At 51.9% G+C, this 17,305-nt stretch overlaps 1 long non-coding RNA gene across 1 annotated transcript; it reads right to left on the reverse strand.

Moving 5' to 3' along the window:
- Positions 1-8,061: 8,061 nt before the first annotated feature.
- LOC138916460 (uncharacterized) lies at positions 8,062-13,925 on the reverse strand. Its single transcript, XR_011423772.1, has 3 exons — positions 9,789-13,925; positions 8,702-8,919; positions 8,062-8,479 (listed from the first exon to the last, which is right to left on the reverse strand). It is a non-coding gene; the product is annotated as an uncharacterized lncRNA (long non-coding RNA).
- Between the last annotated feature and the right edge of the window lie 3,380 nt (positions 13,926-17,305).

Genomic DNA, 17,305 nt, shown 5'->3' on the forward strand with positions numbered 1-17,305 from the left:
TGGTGCTGCACCAAGGGGGACAGACCCCCAGGTCAGCATTTGGTCCTTCTGGAAGCAGAATGCCTTCACCCCATCCCGACATCCCTGAGGTCTCGACCGTTCCAGCATCGGTTCCAAGTCCAAAAGCTCATCCAAGTGGATGAGACTCTGGGTTCTCTGAGTGAGACGATCATCCTGGGGCAAAATTCCCTCCAGCTGTGAACCTGTGAGTCCAGACACCACGTCACGTGCTCCCAAGACGTGGTGGTGGGACCGGCATAGGACAGGCCCTCCATTCCACGAGGGAGCAAACGGAAAGAAGAGAAGGGCCACAGGCCCCTGCAAGTCCAAAACCTTGCGGGGCAAACGCCATCAGAAGTTAAGGTTCGAGAAGAATCCTCTATGCCTCAATGCTCTGTCCTCGGGCACGCTGGGGTGGCACACCCACTGAAACTGGGGAGGTGCATCCACTGCTGGGGGAGCGTGTGGCCAGCTCCCACTGGGGCCAGTGCTTCCCCGGGCTGTGGGTCGGCCGCCTCCCTGGCTCATGGGAGAGTCGGGCTCAGCGGGGAAAACTGCAGATGAAGCCCTTTAGGGAGGATACTGAGCATGGGAGAAACCGCCCTCTGTGGAGTGTACACGTCACACCCCCAGTCACATCTGCGGTTGATAAGCAGCTTCTTCAGAGCAAAACACGGATAAACGAAATGTGGTGCAGCTATAAAGGGGACATTACCCACCTTAAAAAGGAGGGAAGTCCTGACCTGCACCACAACATGGATAAACCTTGAGGACATCATGCTGAGTGAAATAAGCCAGACACCAAAGGACAAATCCTGTGTGATTCCACCTACGTGAGGTCCCCAGAGTCATCAAATTCACAGAGACAGAAGTACGATGGTGGGCGCCAGGGGCTGGGGCTGGGGGATGAGGAGTCAGTGTTTCTTGGGGACAGAGTTTCAGTTGGGAAGATGGAAAGTTCTGGAGATGGATGGTGGTGATGTTTGCACAACAATGTGAATGTACTTAATGCCACAGAGCTGTGCACTTAGAAGTGTTAAATTTTATGTCATGGGTATTTTACCACAATGAAAAAAAATAGAGAAAACAAGAAATAACACACCACCCGAGACCTCTTGGACATGCCGTCCTGCACCTCACTGTTGTGGGTTGGTTTCCTGTGGAGGAAATCCGTGACACCCAAGCCTTAGAACCACCCGAGAGGGCAGGGGTCTCACTGATAACACAGGGGGAGCTCCGGTTTGGCGCCATTGAAGACCCACGATTTCATCTCATTCAACCATCTGCTTCTCTCTGGCTCCACAAAAGGAACAAAGACACTTAAAATGCATCAGGCGCTGTTCTGGGGGCCAACTGGGACCCTTTCAATGCCCGTTTAGGTAACACGATGTCTCTTGCCATTGGGTCTGCGGCAAGAACGCAGCCGTTCAACCTGGGGCGGATTGCAGCAGCTGGAAGCAGGACAGCCCCACGAGAGGCTTTCTAAATCGAAAACAAAGGTTCTCATGGGTTCCTTCTCACAGGATGGTGACGCATCCAGACAAGAATGCGTCTTGTCTCACTTCCTTCCTCAGCACCTGCTCGTCAGGGATCCAGTCATTGGCCACAGACACCGTGAGAGCCAGACCAGAGGCAGTGACCATCGGAAGCTGGGGAGGCTCACCCCCCGGCATGGGACTGGCCCTGGACAGCTCGTCTGGAAGCAATGGCGGGGGAAACACTGGTGGCCCACGGAGGCAGGTGTGGAGCAGCGGTGGTGCCACCCGCACACGGGCAGCCGGCCACACTGGAGGGCGGCCCTCTCTGGGCAGGCACTGCAGGGTGGACTGAGTCCACGGACTTGGTTCAAGGATTTTCAGAAGACGGCTCTCTGCTCCCCTTTACGAGCGTCAGGCAAAGGCAGGTGCTCTTTCCAGGCGCCAGTCGGCTCAGCCTCTCCACACTCTCAGCCAAGACAGTGCAGTACCTGCTTCTCCTCCGCGTTTCAGCGAGTGGCCCCCACTCAGGGGATGTCCGTGAAGTGTTCCTGCCCATCTGGGGCTTTGGTAAAGCCGTCCCTGCCAGAGCCAGCAGAGGGCCCATCCACCCCTTGGCCAACTTGATCTCCCTTGTGTTAGCATGAAGGGTTCCATGGGCTCACTGTGTCTGTGCCAAATGTCTCATGTTATGGCCTCAGTTGTGTCCCCACAAAGTCATACATTGGGGTCCCTAACCCCAGGAATTCAGAATGTGACCTTATTTGGAGCTAGGGCCTTTAGAGAGGTGATTAAGGTAAAATGGAGTTCTTAGGGAGCCCTAATGCAACACGACCAGTGTCCTTATAAGAGGAGATGAGGACACAGACATACACAGAGGGGTGACCACGTGAGGACACAGGGAGGAGACGGCGTCTACATGCCAGGGAGAGAGGCCTCAGGAGGAACCAGCCCTGCAACACCTGGATCCCGGACGTCCAGCCTCCAGGACTGGGAAACAGTAAATCCCGTGATTTAAGCCGCCTGGTCTGTGGGACGTTGCGACACAGCCCAGGACACTCACACACCTAATCTTACTCCCGATCACAGGTTACCCCCGTGCCCTGGTTATCCCGGTCTGACGCAGCCCAGTGGGACAACACACCTCTGTCCTTCCACCTGGAGTCTGGAGAATTCCGTCCACCACAGCTCTGGCCCTCCGTTGTTCCGGCTGCTTCGTCTCAGACTCTGCGCGTCATGGGGAAGCCTGCACCCAGGCATGGAGCCTATGCTTCCCCGCTCCCACGAGGCAGCGGCCGCTCGCTGCAGGGTCTGTGGGAGGGCGACGCTCTGCTCTTCAGGGTCTGTGTTCAAGTTGAAGGATGGGCTCATTCAGCTGCTCCCACTGACAGGATGTCCCCCCGGAGTCACGAGTCACAGAGGGTCCTGCACTCCCTCGTGGTCAGGGTTTCCGTGGTCTCCCATGTGCACTTGTGTCTTCTCTAGGGAAAGAAATGACCCGCATCCCAGGAAAAGGACAGAGGCCCAGCCAGCGCTCCTTGAGTCTTCCGGCCCGGGGCTGGCCCACAGGAGACGCCTCCCGAATGAACACACAAGCGGTGAGCAGCTGAGCATGTACAGGAGGGAGCACCAGGTTCCAGTGCGAGGAGAGTGAGGTTGACAAAAGAGGCCGCTTTTCCTAGTCCTGCTCATAAACCACAGGCGGACGGACAGCTGCAGGAAGAATTTTGCTTCTAGGCGTGAGCCGCAGGAGGGCGGAATTCACACCGGGGTCAAATTAAAGAAAAGGAAAGGCCAGCGAGGTGAGAAATTACAAACGTGCCCTTTAAAATGTGCACAAGAAAGATTTTCTGCTGTGACAGCCACCAAACCCAGACAGCATCTGTCTCTCTCTCAGGCCTGGTGGGTCCTTCTGCACCTCTGCCATCCCAGGCGTGGCCCCCCATGGTCTGGTAGGAAGGGCCGGCCACCAGTGGGTTGGGGTCCCACCAGGTGGAGGGAAGTGGCCACACACCCCTGACTTTCAGGGCCGACCAGAACCTGCTCACTCGTCCCCAGTCGGCCGCTGTCTTTACAAAGACCAGGCAAGGCCGAGCCCCTGCAGCAGGAGCCCCCGGGGGCAGCGGCTCAGACTAGAGAGGGGTCAGCTCTCGCGGGTGAACCTTCACAGGGGGCAGCCACGCCATCCACCAGCCTGTCCAACCTTGGTCTCTGGTCCACCGGCTCCCTGCACCCCATTCCTGCTTCTGCCCCAGAAGAGCAGAGACAAGAGGAGCCTGCGCTTCCTCCTAAGGATGCAGGACGTGACCTGCAGGCGGAGAAGGATGGAGTCGCTGGGAAATGCAGCTCGCTGCCCGTGAGCCGTGGGCCCTGGGATTGAAGGAAGAGGGAGGGAAGATTCTGGAGGTCAGTTAGCAATCTCTTCTTAGTATCTACCGTCATGGTTCTCAGTCCCACCAGATACTTCCACATCCACCACCCCAACCCGCATCATCCTGCACGTGGTCATCCCAGCCCTGCATGGTTCCCAAGGTGCCTCGGTTCAGCCCACCAGGCCGCACCAGCCTGGGCCTGACCCCCTTCTCTCCCGTTCCCCCTCTCCCCAGCTTTATTGAGATACAATTCACACGCCGTACGGTTCGCCCATTTAACGTGTATAGTTCAATGGCTCCTGGTACGTCCAGAGCTGTGCGTCCACCTCCACAGTCAACTCCAGGGCCCATGAGCCCCAGAAGAAGCCCAGCCCCCACAGCTCTCATCCCCAGCCTCCCCTCCTCCAGCCCCCGGCAACCACAGCTCGGCCTTCTGTCTCTGCAGATGGGCCTGCATGGACACTCCAGGTACATGGTGTCCTACAGTGTGTGCCCTTCTGTCTCCGGCTGCTTTCACTTCATATAATGTTCTTGAGGTTCACCTGTGTTGGGGCATGTGTCAGAACCTTCTTCCTGGGGCTGGCCCGGTGGCACAGTGGTTAAGTGCCCACGTTCTGCTTCAGCGGCCTGGGGTTCGCTGGTTCAGATTCCAGGTGCGGACATGGCACTGCTTGGTAAGCCATGCTGTGGTAGGTGTCCCACATATAAAGTAGAGGAAGATGGACACGGATGTTAGCTCAGGGTCAGTCCTCCTCAGCAAAAAGAGGAGGATTGGTGGCAGATGTTAGCTCAGGGCTAATCTTCCTCAAAAAAAAAAGCCTTCTTCCTCTTTAAGGATGAATAACATTCTGCTGTCTGGATGGACCACATTTGGCTGATCCATTTGTCAGTCAATGGTCACTTGGGTGGCCTCTACCTTTTGACTATTGTAATGCTGCTGTGAATGTGGTGTACAGATATCTCTGAGCCCCTGCTTTCATTCTACCTCATTCCTTCTTACAGTCAAATAACATTCCATTGTATGCAGACAGCAATTTTTTATCCATTCCTCAGTTGATGGGCATTTGGGCTGTTGCTGTTATGAATAATGCTGCTACAAACATTATAAGTTTTTATGTGCCTGTTTTCATTTCTCTCGGGTATTCCAACGTGTGTGTTTTTTCCACACCCCCAAGCAATTCTCTGACACCAGTTGGGCATCTCACAAATGGAACTCAATTCTGACACTATCTACCTGGAAATAGTGTCAGATCTCACAGATTAAGGGCTCAGTCCCACGAGCCTGCTCCCACTTCAGACTCCAGTCGTGCTGGCTGGCCGATAAATGACAGACTGGCTGTAACTTGGAGGTTCCCACGACCCCTCCTCAGGTTCGATCCACTTTCTAGAGCGGCTCACAGAACTCAGGAAACCAGTTTACTCACTAGATCATGGGTTTATTACAAAGGATATTAAAGAAGACGAAAGAACAGCCAGATGGCAGAGATGCACAGCACATCACTATCCCAGCACCTCCACGTGTTCACCAAGCCAGAGGCTCCAAACCCCATCTTTTGGGTTTTTATGGAGACATCATTACCTAGGCATGCTTGATTCAGTCATTCGCCACTGGCGACTGAACTGAATCCCCAGACACTCTCCCAACCCCAGAGATCCAGGGATGGGACTGAAAGTTCCTCCCTCTAATCACCTGGTTGCTTCCCCGGGCAACCAGCGCGCATCCTTAAGTGACCTAGGGGCTTTCCAAAAGTCACCCCATTAACAAAAGACACCTTCACCACTCTCAACACTTCGGAAATTCCAAGTTTTAGAAGCTCTGTGCCAGGAACGGGATGAAGACCAGTTATAAATTTCTTCTTACGAATCACAATCTCACAGGTGTAGACTTGGGAGCGGAATTGCTGGGTCATACGGTAACTCCGTTTAACATTTTGAACAACCGCCAGACTGTTTTCCACCCCGGCTGCACCATTTTACAACCCCACCAGCAGTGTGTGAGGGCTCTGATTTCTCCTCATCCTCACCAACATTTGCTATTTTCCTTTTTTAGTTATAGCCGTCCTGCTGGACGTGAAGTGCTGTCTCATTGTAGTTTTGATGGCCATTTCTCCAATGATTAGTGATGTTGAGCATCTTTTCACGTGCTTATCAGTTATTTGTATCTCTTCCTTGGAGAAATGTCTATTCACATCCTTTGCCATTTTTAAATTGGGCTACTTGTCCTTTCTTTGTTGAGTTGTAACACTTCTTCATACGTCCCCACTTCATTTATTCTGGATACAAGTCCCTTATCAGATAAGTGATTTGCGAATATTTTCTCCCATTCAGTGCATTGTCTTTTCACTTTCTTGATGGCACCCTTTGAGGCACAAAAAAAGTTTTAATTTTAGTCAAGTTCAATTTGTCTATTTTTTCTTTTGTTGCTTGTGCTTTTGGTTTCATATCCAAGACACCATGGCCTAAGGCAAGGTCACAAAGATTCACTTCTGGGTTTTCTTCTAAGAGTTTTATAGCTTCTCCTCCTGTGTCAAGGTTTTCGATCCACTTTGAGCTCATTTTTGTGTGTGGTGTGAGGTACGGGTCCCTGCGGGTGACCACTGCACTCCTGCCTGTCCCCAGGAGTGACTCCTGCTTCCTCTGCCTACAAGTCCCTCTCTACCACCTGCTGCCTGGAAAATTCCTATTCATCCATCAAGACCCGGTTCCATGTCACCTCCTGTGTTAAGGCTCTCTCCATGCTCCTCGGAAGCTCCCTGGGACGTGGGCTCACAGCCAGGCCCTGATGGTGCCTCTGTCACCCACACTGAGGCGAGAGGGTGGCCCCTCTCACCCACACTGGGCTGGGCATCCCTTAGTCATGCCCTCAGGTGGGCACAGACCCACGTGGCAGGTGTGCATGGGGTGTTGCTGAAGGAGCAACAGTGATGCAGCCAACATTTACAGCAACACTTGCCACCCAGGCTCTCCAACAGGGACTTTACAATCCCCTCTACTCGTCACCAGAGACACACAGCCCCATGACACAAAGGGGGAAACTGAGGCTTAGGGAAGCTAAGCCCTTTTCCCAAGTTCACACAAACAGTGAGCGGATAAATAGATGAATGAATGAACAAATGAGTTTGTAAAAGAGATGGGTTCTGTATGGTGAGACTAGACTGGAGCCTCAAACTCTCTCTTCAAGCCCCGCTGAGAGCAGAGGACAGGCGTGTCCAAAGAAACATAGTCAGACATCCCGTATAGGTGACATCAGCAGATAAAACAGCTACCTTAGAAGGAATCCTTGTGGCTTTCAGGAGAGTCTGCTAAAACCCAGAATTCCTGTAAATAGCACCTCCTGCAGAGCATCAGGTGTTCATTCTCAAAGTGTTAACAATTCAAAGATGTTCAGAGTGGGGAAGTTTCGAACAACACAATCTCTGGGAACAAAGCTCCTTTGTAACAAAGCCCAGGTCTTTGTTCTTAATATGCGTTCTATTGTGTCATCCAGGCAGAGCCAAGCCTTCTGGCTGGTTTTCTCCAGGTCGGTCTCCTGTGTGTCCCTGCCTGGTCCTAAGTGAACAGGTCAGCCCAGGGTGAGGTCTGTCTTGTGGGTGCCGGCCCCCGTCCCAGCTCCTTCCCCGATCTTTGTGTCACACAGCTTCAGCCCTGCATACCTCTCCAGTGCCACTGCTGGGTCAAGACCGCCACCACACCACCCACCCCATGCCCGCCACGCCCACCCCACCCCACCTCACCCTACCCCTATCACCATGTCCACCTCCAGCCCTACCCCACTCCCACTCCTAGCCTGGCCCCAGCCCATCACAGTCCCCCCCGCCGCCCCACCAGCCCCAGCCCCTGTGCTTCTTACACCAGCCCCTCCTCTGCACAGAGAGTGAGAGCTCCACATGGGATCTCTTCTGGAACTTTCTTTCCTTGTCCATATTTTCACTCTCAGGACAGACTTCAGATGAACATGCTTCCTCCATTTGGGGTCTCCCCTTGTGAGGAGTGTGGAACCAGCAGGGGCCGAGTGTGCCAATCAGCCTCTGCAGGAGCCGCTCCCACTGTCTCATAGAAATGACTGCTGAATTTCCAGGAACTAGCAAACCGCTGTTAAACAGCCATCTACAAATTAGTACAACTAAACTCCCAACTAAATAAATTATGGTAAAACAAAGACAAAGGCAATTGTCAACTTAAAAAGCAAAGTCGCCTGTTATTTTACCCTCGAAATGAGTTTATTTGAGAATAGTCAAAAGAATTGCAATTCAGGATGTGCATGCTATGGTGAACCACAGGCAAATCCAGAAAAAAAGGAGAGCGCTGCTTTTATAGATAAAAAGGGGGAGATGGAGGAGCTGTTCTAAAGGAAACTCCACTGGGGGAGAGTAACAGTTCAGGGTGGCAATGGCTTCTCATTGGCTGAGCTGTGGCATTTCTCATTGGCTAGGCTGCAGCACTTCTCATTGGCTGAGATGCGCTGTTTCTCATTGGCTGAGCTGTGGCCTTTCTCATTGGCTGAGCTGTGGCCTTTCTCATTGGCTGAGCTGTGGCCTTTCTCATTGGCTGGGCTACAGCACTTCTCAGTGGCTGGACTGTGGCACTTCTCATTGGCTGAGCTGCAGTGTTTCTCATTGGCTGGGCTGTTGCCTGGTGGGGAGAGAAATCATCCTTCCCTAACAAAGTAGTGGAACTTTGCTCTGAGATGCAAGCATCTGTCCCTTCCCGTTTGGTGTAGCTGAGGATGTGTGATGGGGGTGAGAGCTCCCCTGTCAGGCCTTCCACATCCAGTCTATTTAAGGTTCCTTTATTAATTTCCATGAGATAAATACTCAGAACTCACTGCTTCCTAATTATTTGGCGACCTCTTACCTTTCCATACGTGCTGAAGGTGGCCTCCGTCTGTGGTGTGTGCGGTAGACCCACTGTGCGATGCAGCCTGTGTCTGCACATCTCTCCCTACTCTGTGTCAGTGACACCACGTTGGTAGCTTGGAAGGGGCCAACAGGAGGCCCTGGGAGGGTTCACACCAGGGAAATTGGCAAGGCGACACATCGGGCCTGGATTCCTTGTTTTCTTGACTGTGTAGCCTTTAGAGAGGGATAGAGAAAATGTTCATAATGCAGATTAAACATAAAATTGTGCCCTGTCTGGGGCGTGCCCTGGTGGCCTAGTGGTTAAGTTTGGTGCACTCTGCCTCAGTGGTCTGGGTTCAGATCCTACGCACAGACCTACACCACTCGTCTCTTAGCGGCCATGCTGTGGTGGCAGCCCAAATGAAAAAGGAAAAAAGAAGATTGGCAAAGGATGTTGTCTCAGGGCAAATCTTCGTCAGCAAAAAAAAAAAAAAAAAAAAAAAAAAAAAAATTGTGCCCCATATGTAGTCATCACATTGAGAAGCTATCCTTCCAGAAAGTTCCATCCTCCAGTGGAGGATAGCCCCATGGAAGTGGGCAAGGTGGAGAACAAGTGTCCCACCCAGAACACCTGTGACCCTGCTCCCCGAGGCAAGTCCCAGCTAGATGGAGCTGTGCTGTGTGCAGGCTGTGAGTGGGGTGGTTCACTAAGAACTTCAGTCTCACTCTCAGCAAGCCAGCTCCTCAAAAGCTTCCATGTGTCACGCCCAGAGCTCCAGAGAGGGTGGCATTATTATTACTATTTTTTTTAAAGATTGGCACCTGAGCTACCAACTTTGCCAGTCTTCTCTTTTCGTTTTTCTGCTTCTTCTCCCCAAAGCCCCCAGTACATAGCTGCATATTTTAGTTGTGGGTCCTTCTAGTTGTGGCATGTGGGATACCCCCTCAACATGGCCTGATGAGCGGTGCCGTGTCCACGCCCAGAATTCAAACCGGTGAAAGCCTGGGCCACTGAAGCAAAGTGTGCGAACTTAACCACTGGGCTACGGGGTCAGCCCCTATCATTATTATTATTATTATTATTCAGCAAATCCTGAGCTTACCTTGTGGAACAGCACAGTTGTATTTCTCTGCATTTTTTATGTTAAAGGCCGTCCTGGGCTCACTCTAGCTCTGTGCCTGGTCTCGGTTTGGGCATTTCTGTCTTCCCTGAGCTGGGAGCCCAGTCAGAGCAGAACCCGCTCGAAACCCCCAGGAGCTTCCTGGGGCTCTGCCTTCTCCTGTGGTCATCTCACCTCTTTTCCGGCCACAGGGAGGTTTCCTTTCATCCCCCTCGACGGGGGCTGCTCCATCCAAGCGTGTTTTTATTCCATTTCATCTTCATTTGAGAGATGTTGTTAAAAAGAAAGATGGGGTGAGATTCTGAAATGCTTCCTCTTAGGCTACCGGGTCCCCACTGCCCTCCAGGAATTGTCTCCCTTGGAGGACGCGACCCGGAACCAGTGACCCGCTGGGGACATGACGCTCTGTGCAGGGAGGTGGAGTGGGTGACAAGGCAGACACAGAAGCCACATTTCAAAAGCTGGCCGGCGAGGAGGAGCCGCCACCAGTCAGTTAAGTTTCTTGAGCAATCAAGGTTTCGATGAGTTCTCCACTTCCCCTCCTCGCCACAGCCGTCCCCTCTTCCCGTGTCACTGTCCAGCTCTGCAGGCTCCCCTACCAGGCGGCCCCTCGTCTCCCACTCTCTGTCTCTCTGTCTTACCCTGTGTCTCTCTGTCTCTCTCTTACCCTCTGTCTCTCTTTCTCTGTCTCTCTCTGTCTCCCTTTCTGTCTCTCTGTCTCTCTCTGTGTCTCTGTCTCTCTGTGTCTCCCTCTCCTCCAGGGTTCTCTTGCCGGGGTCTGTGCCCACGTGTCTCTGTCCTCACTTGCTACAATTGACCCTCCTATAGATCTTTCGTTCGGTGCCCAGGTCTCCGTTCTCCAGGGCTCGCCCAGAGGGACTCCTGCCCTTCTCCTGCACCCGTCCTCATCCTGCGCTTGCCCTGGTCCCCCTGCAGCCCCCTCTTTCAGTTCCTCGGCCCTGTGTTCAGAGTGTGTCCCAGGCTGGTGATTGTCCACGTGGCTGGAGCTGTCCCCAGCCCTGAGACTCCCTCAGGGACCACTGGCCGTGCAGCCCACTGGGGCAGATGGGCCAGCAGTGGACGGCCATCTGGAAGGCCGGCCTGTTACCAGCTGCTCAGCAGCCGACAGGACATTGTTCCCTCTGCTGAGCAGCTGTGGAAACTCACACAAAGTTCCTGAAAGGACAGGATTGCTCACTGTGCACGCGTTCTGTGCTCCTCGCCAGTGTAGTTTCTGTTCCTCTCAACCGGTCATTCATCCATGTCATCAGGCGTCCCCTGCTCTTGGCATTGGGGATGCAGCAGGAGCAAAAGGGGCCAAACCCTGTGACTGTGGGGCTGGTGTGATAGTGTGTGTGCACATGTGTGTGCATGCCTATGCACGTGTGTGAGTGTGTGTGTGTGTGTGTGCACTGGTGTGAGTGTGTGCAGGGACGTTTAGGTATGTGGTGTGGACATGTAGCTGTGCACATAGACGTATAGTGTATCTATGTGCATGTGTGTGGGTGTGGTGGGCTGGTGTGTGTGTGTATGTGCACACACATGTGTACATGTGGGTTTTGTGCGGACATTTCAAACCCAGCAAAAGAGGGGCTTCTCCTCTTGTTTCTGAGGAGAGCAGAGATCCTGGCTGAGGACACCTACAAGAGGGCGCGGGGCGCCCACCCCAGGTGCATAAGGGAATCCAAAGCCATAAAAAACGGACCGAAAGTCGGTGTGTTGCCACAGCCACACTCTGACCCTCCTGGACCATGTCAGTGGGGAGACAATGCTCCTGGCAGACGGACGGCTCCTCTGTAACCCCCAGCAGGAGACCAACTGCAGGTATTGACGGAAAAACATCTTCCAACTCATGTGTTAAGACTGAAGGGAAGCCGCTGGGAGACGGAAGTTTTCCAAACCATGGCCAAGACAGAAAATGGAACAAAGAAAGCTCAGTCGATACAATGAAAGGCTGAGGAGGGTGGGGAAGTAACAAGGAAAACCTCAGTAAACAGGAGACGAGAGGAGACAGAGCGAGCGCGAGAGCGAGCGCAGAGCTGTCGAGGATCACAGCGAAGAGCGAAGGCGGAAACTCCTCCCAGGAACCGTCCAGATCAGAGGGTGCCGGAGACGGATCGACAGACAACACGCGTTAGAACAGACGCAGCGGGAAACACAGCGAGGAGGAACCGTTTACCCACGGACAAGGACGGCGATCCAGCAGCCACGCAGACAGAGGGAGCGGCTGAGCCATCGTAAACGCGAGCAAATCAACGTCAGTTCCGATAGGATGGAGGCCGAACAGCTATTTCATCCTGACTGGAGGCACGATCTTCCAACAAGATGGGACGGCTGTGAATCTTGCAGCTTCGTGCTGAGCTCCCAGAGGCAGAGAGCGACCTTCAGACCTTCAGCAGCCCCACCACTGCATGAGAAACCTCCGTCGACATGTCTCTCAGAAACCCACAAAGGGGAAGAAAAATAGACAACAAGGTCCAGAGATTGAGTTACCTAGTCGACGAGTTAGTCCGGGCGGGCGGATCGCTGTGAAAGAGGAGAAATGTAGGGAGTCCCATCTTCTCAGATGCTCTGGGGACCGTGGCAGCCCGAAGCCTCACTGGGGCCACACGGAGTCCCCTGGGCTCCCCTGGTGCAGAGTGCGCACGCCCTCCAGGGGCCACACAGCAACATGCTGAGATAGGTTCCCTGGAAGCTCACAGATGCCTTTCTAAACAACTTTCTGGGTAGAAATGAAAACTTAGGTTATGAGCTGCTGGAAATGAGCGCGTCCTGAGTCCCCACAGCGAAACCTCCAGGCTTCTATCAGAGGGTCGGAGGATGGATGAAAACTGCGCCCGGCTGGAATGGGAAACCGAAGATCCAGTCAGGGAAAGGTATTACGAAAGGCAAACGGAAGTTAAGAAAAGAGAGAATTAAAAAGTAGACTGCTCGATAAAACCCAGCGTCGGACTTTGAAAAAAATGAATCTGATTAAATAGAAGAAACAAAAAGGAAAAAGACGACAGACACCAAAGAGACTTTAGAAATTAAAAGAGAACTTTATGAGCAATTCACACCCGTAAATTTGAAAATCTTGATGAAACTGATCGTTTTCTAAGTCAAACTGGGATAAAATGGACTCAGGCATTGACACGTTCATTCCCAGGGGTTTTGGGCGCCTCCTGCTGGCCAGACTGTGCGGTCGTGCTGGCGTTCCAGCTGGAGACAGACAGACGAGGACCCCTGCCCTCAGGACACTGACTTTCCAACGGGACCCACAAGAGGCGGAAAAGCAGAACAGTGACCAGGAAGATGTGAATTGGTGGCTGGACCCCCACCAACCACAGCGGGGAGACCCACAGAGCGGGCCCCAAGCATCTCCGAGGAAGACACCATGCCTCCCTTAGACCGGCACTTTCAACACGAAATACGGAGAGATCTCACAGGCCTGGGACCACAGTCCCACACACATGAGCCTCCCACCACAGCCACACGCGTTCACACACAGTCGCACAGCCAGTTAGACACACAGACACACGCACACAATCACACACCCAGGAACACAGAATCACAGGCTCACACACTCTCAATCACACACACTCAGTGATACATACAGACACACAAAGACAAATATGCAGACATGCACAATCGCACACACACAGACACATCCAGTAACACACACACAGGAGAAAAGAATGTAACAGAGAAGCTGCAGGACAGCGGCACGTGAGAATGTATGCAAATGCCTATCCATTTCCATTTCACAGTCTATTTTCGTCACACAAACACGACAAACAGCACAGATGCTGCCTCCCCTCCAGAGTCAAGCGCTGTTTCATTGTTTACAGTTACGTGGTCCACGGACGTGTGGAGTAGATGGCGATGGCTTGTGCTTGTATAAATAAAACACCAGCAAACAGAATCCAGCGAGAGCTTAAAATAGTCACTGGCCGTAGTCGGAAGCAAGGCTGATCTCGGCGTTGCATGAGAGGGCGTTCGACGCCAGGAAGTCTGTGATACGACTCAACGCAGAGAGAGCTGGGAGGTGAAATCTCAGTGGGCCAGGAGCTCAGAAGGTCTTCCTTGATCTCACGGAGCTGGAAACCACAGCAGCTGTACTGTTTGCTGGTTACACATTAGAAGCGTTCCGTTAGAATCTGGAATGAGACACGGGTGGCAAACTCAGAGGGAACTGACATCCTAACAATACTGAGTCTTGAGACCCATAAATATGGTGTATTTCTCCGTTTTTAGTGATAATCTTTAAATTCCCTCAAAATGTCGTAGTTTCCACCATAGCGGTGTCACAAGTCTTCTGTTAGATTCATAGTTATTTGATATTTTTGATGCTATTGTAAATATCAGCTTCCAAATTCCATTTCCAATGGTTTAGTGCTGGCATGTAAACAATTGACTTCTGTATATTGATTTTTTTTACTGTGTAAAATATACATAACATAAAAGTTACCATTTTAACCATTTTTAAGTACACAGTTCTGCAGCATTAAGTACATTCGCATTGTCGTGCAGCCATCACCACCATCTGTCTCCACAAAGTTTTCATCACCCCAGATAGAAACTCTCTATTCCGTATACTGATTTTGTATTGATCAGTGTATTGATATTGTATTTGTATATTTTGCCAGGGCAGCCGTAACAAAGTACCACAGACAAGGTGGCGTAAACAACAGAAAGGTACTGTCTCCTGGTCTCGGAGGCTGGACGTCCGAGATCCAGGTGTCACAGGCCTGGTTCCCCCTGAGGCCTCTCTCCTTGGCGTGTTGACGCCATCCTCTCCCTGTGTCCTCATGGGGTCGCCCCTCTGTGCGTGTCTGTGTCCTGATCTCCTCTTCTTGTAAGGACCCAGTTACACTGGATCAGGGCCCACCCTCATGGCCTCATTTTGCCTTAATCACCTTTGTAAAGACCCCATCTCCAAACACAGCCGCTTTCCGAGGTGCTGGGGGTCAGGACTCCAACATATGAATTTCGGGGGACATGATTCAACCCACCACACTAGCTTTCTTGGATTTTCTATGAACCCCATTATCTCAAGCGTCAGGACATCCTTTTGTCTTTTCCTTTCACTTCTCTTTCTCGCAGCGCTGGTTAGGACCCCAGTGCTGGACACAGGCACGCCAGCAGGTGCCCAACCTCAGGGGTAGCTCTCCATGACGCACCAGTCCCTCCGGTTAAGGAGTCTCCTTCTACTCCTGGTTGGCTAGTTATTTTTAACCTGTGAGTGAACGTTGGACTTTGTCAAAAGCTTCCTCAGCCTCTGCTGAGACGGCCTGGGATTTTCTCCGTGTTCTGCTGACGCCGTGAGCTTCCCCGATGCCGTTCCCAGTGGGCGTCTGCTCGTGATGCGTTTTGTGAATTCCTGGGCATGCTGTTTTTCACCTTTTCACATCCCCGAAGTCGGGGCGAGTGTCACAGCGGGTGCTGTCTTATAATCACAGTCACCCTGGTGGCAGTTGTGACACGTGGACTTGCGCTCACCACCTGTGCTGGGGAAAACTTGGTGGTTCCTCCTGAGTCTGGCTGGACAACCGCAGCCCCTCCACACGTGTCACACAGAAAGCCATTTAAGGACCATCTGGGGAAAGAACATGAGTCCCGACTGTTGTCTGACACCCTGCTCAACACTTTCCAGTAAGCTTTGTTTTGAGCACTAGCGTCAGAACTTGCAGAACTGGCATCAGCAGCTTAGAAGGAAACGCTGGCGATGATGGCAGGCCACTGTTTTGAGAAATACCGCGTTGAAACCTCTGTGGGGAAAACTTTAAAAGGCTCCAGGAAGGTGCACAAAGAGGCATGAACAAGTGGAAAGACAGCCCTCCTTGGACAGAGTGACCAACCTTCTACAGGGGTCACTTCTCCTAAGTTAATTTATAAATTCAATGTAACCCCAATCAAGATGCCAAGACCCTGTTTTGTGGAGTTAGACGAGTTGCTGGTAAAGTTCTTATGGAAAAGCAAACGTGTAGGGAGAGCCAGGAACCCACGGAACAGCAACGACCGTGAGGAGGCAGACCCGGGGTCGTGAGACGTCCTAAAGCGTCCGTGGCCCTTTGGAGCCGCGTGGTGCCGTGTGGAGGGGACGCAGACCAAGGAAAGGGCTGAGCCTGTGGAAAGTCTGTCTGCAACAAAGGTGGCATCACAAGTCATGGGGCAAAGACGGAACTGTCAATAAATGGTGTTGGGTGAAGCGAGCAGCCTTTGGAGAAAGATGAAATGAGATCCATATCTCACACCGTGCTTAAGAATAGACTTCAAATGGGTCAGGGATCAAAATGTGAAAAAACAAAGCCATACAAACACGGGAAGAAAACACGGCGAGATCCTCTTAAATCTCCGTGTAAGGAAAGGCTCTCTAACAGGAGTCAAAATCCAGAGGCAACAAAATTTGACTACATAAAAAGAAAATTTAATGCAAGGCAGAAACGTCCGCAAAGTTAAGAGACAGCTGACTCACTGGATGGAAACAAAATACACCAGCAACGATGGTCTGACATCCCAATACGGAAAGAACTCTTAAGGCTGAGGGATGATGAGGCAAAATGCTATAGAAAAGGGGGGAAAGATGTGAACAATTCACGAAGAAGGATGTACAAATGGCCCCAAACAAGTAAAAAATATTTGGAGTCACATATCATTGGGGAAACACAAATTGAAATAGCATTGAGATCCCGCTTCCCACCTATCCAACTGGTGAGAATGTCAGAGCGTGACGATACCCAGTGTCGGTGAAGCTGTGGGGAAACCAGCAACACTGTCCATTGCAGACGGATGCAAATGGGTTCAACCCTTCTGCAGGGAATTTGGTCCTTCCCAGCAAAGCTACATATGCACTTGCCTTTTGACCAAGAATCCCATTTCTAGGAATCTACCCTGAAGATGCAACTCCAGGGGAAAATACACACGCACAAGGTTATTCACTGAAATATTGTTGTGACTGCAAAATATTGGAGACAACCTAAGTGCTCCTAGATAGGAGAGCAGTTGACTAAACGAGGGTGAATCTGCAACGTGAGGTATCAGGGAGGGGGGAAAAGAATGCAGAAGATCTCAATGGACCAATACAGAGGGATTTTCAGGACTTACTAAGCGAGAAGAGCAAGTACAAGAGTATCTGTCGTATGCTTCCCTTCATGTGAGAAAGAAGGCAACATGGGAGACTGCACGTGTGCTTGCTCGTGTGTGCACAAGAACCACAGGAAGGGGAAACCAGAGAGTGAAGAGACGAGTCATCTAAGGGATGGGTAGGGAAGGGGTGACGGGAGGACAGTGGGAACGGGCTGGCAGGGGTGTGGAGGGAGCGGATCTTCTGAGGATGCCTTTTTGTAGAGCTCTGACGCTTAAAGACCATAGCAGTAGTTCACATCCTCTTTCTACCCCCTCAGAATAAACAAACGACACTAATCAAGATGGGGTACCGCCTCAAATGTAATACAAACCAAACGGAGGCAGCCTACTGTATTGGAAAGGAATAAGGCTGCCACACGGAAGAGAAGTAA

Source organism: Equus caballus, chromosome 12 (genome assembly GCF_041296265.1).
Source record: "Equus caballus isolate H_3958 breed thoroughbred chromosome 12, TB-T2T, whole genome shotgun sequence".
In the NCBI taxonomy this organism is placed as follows: Eukaryota; Metazoa; Chordata; class Mammalia; order Perissodactyla; family Equidae; genus Equus; species Equus caballus.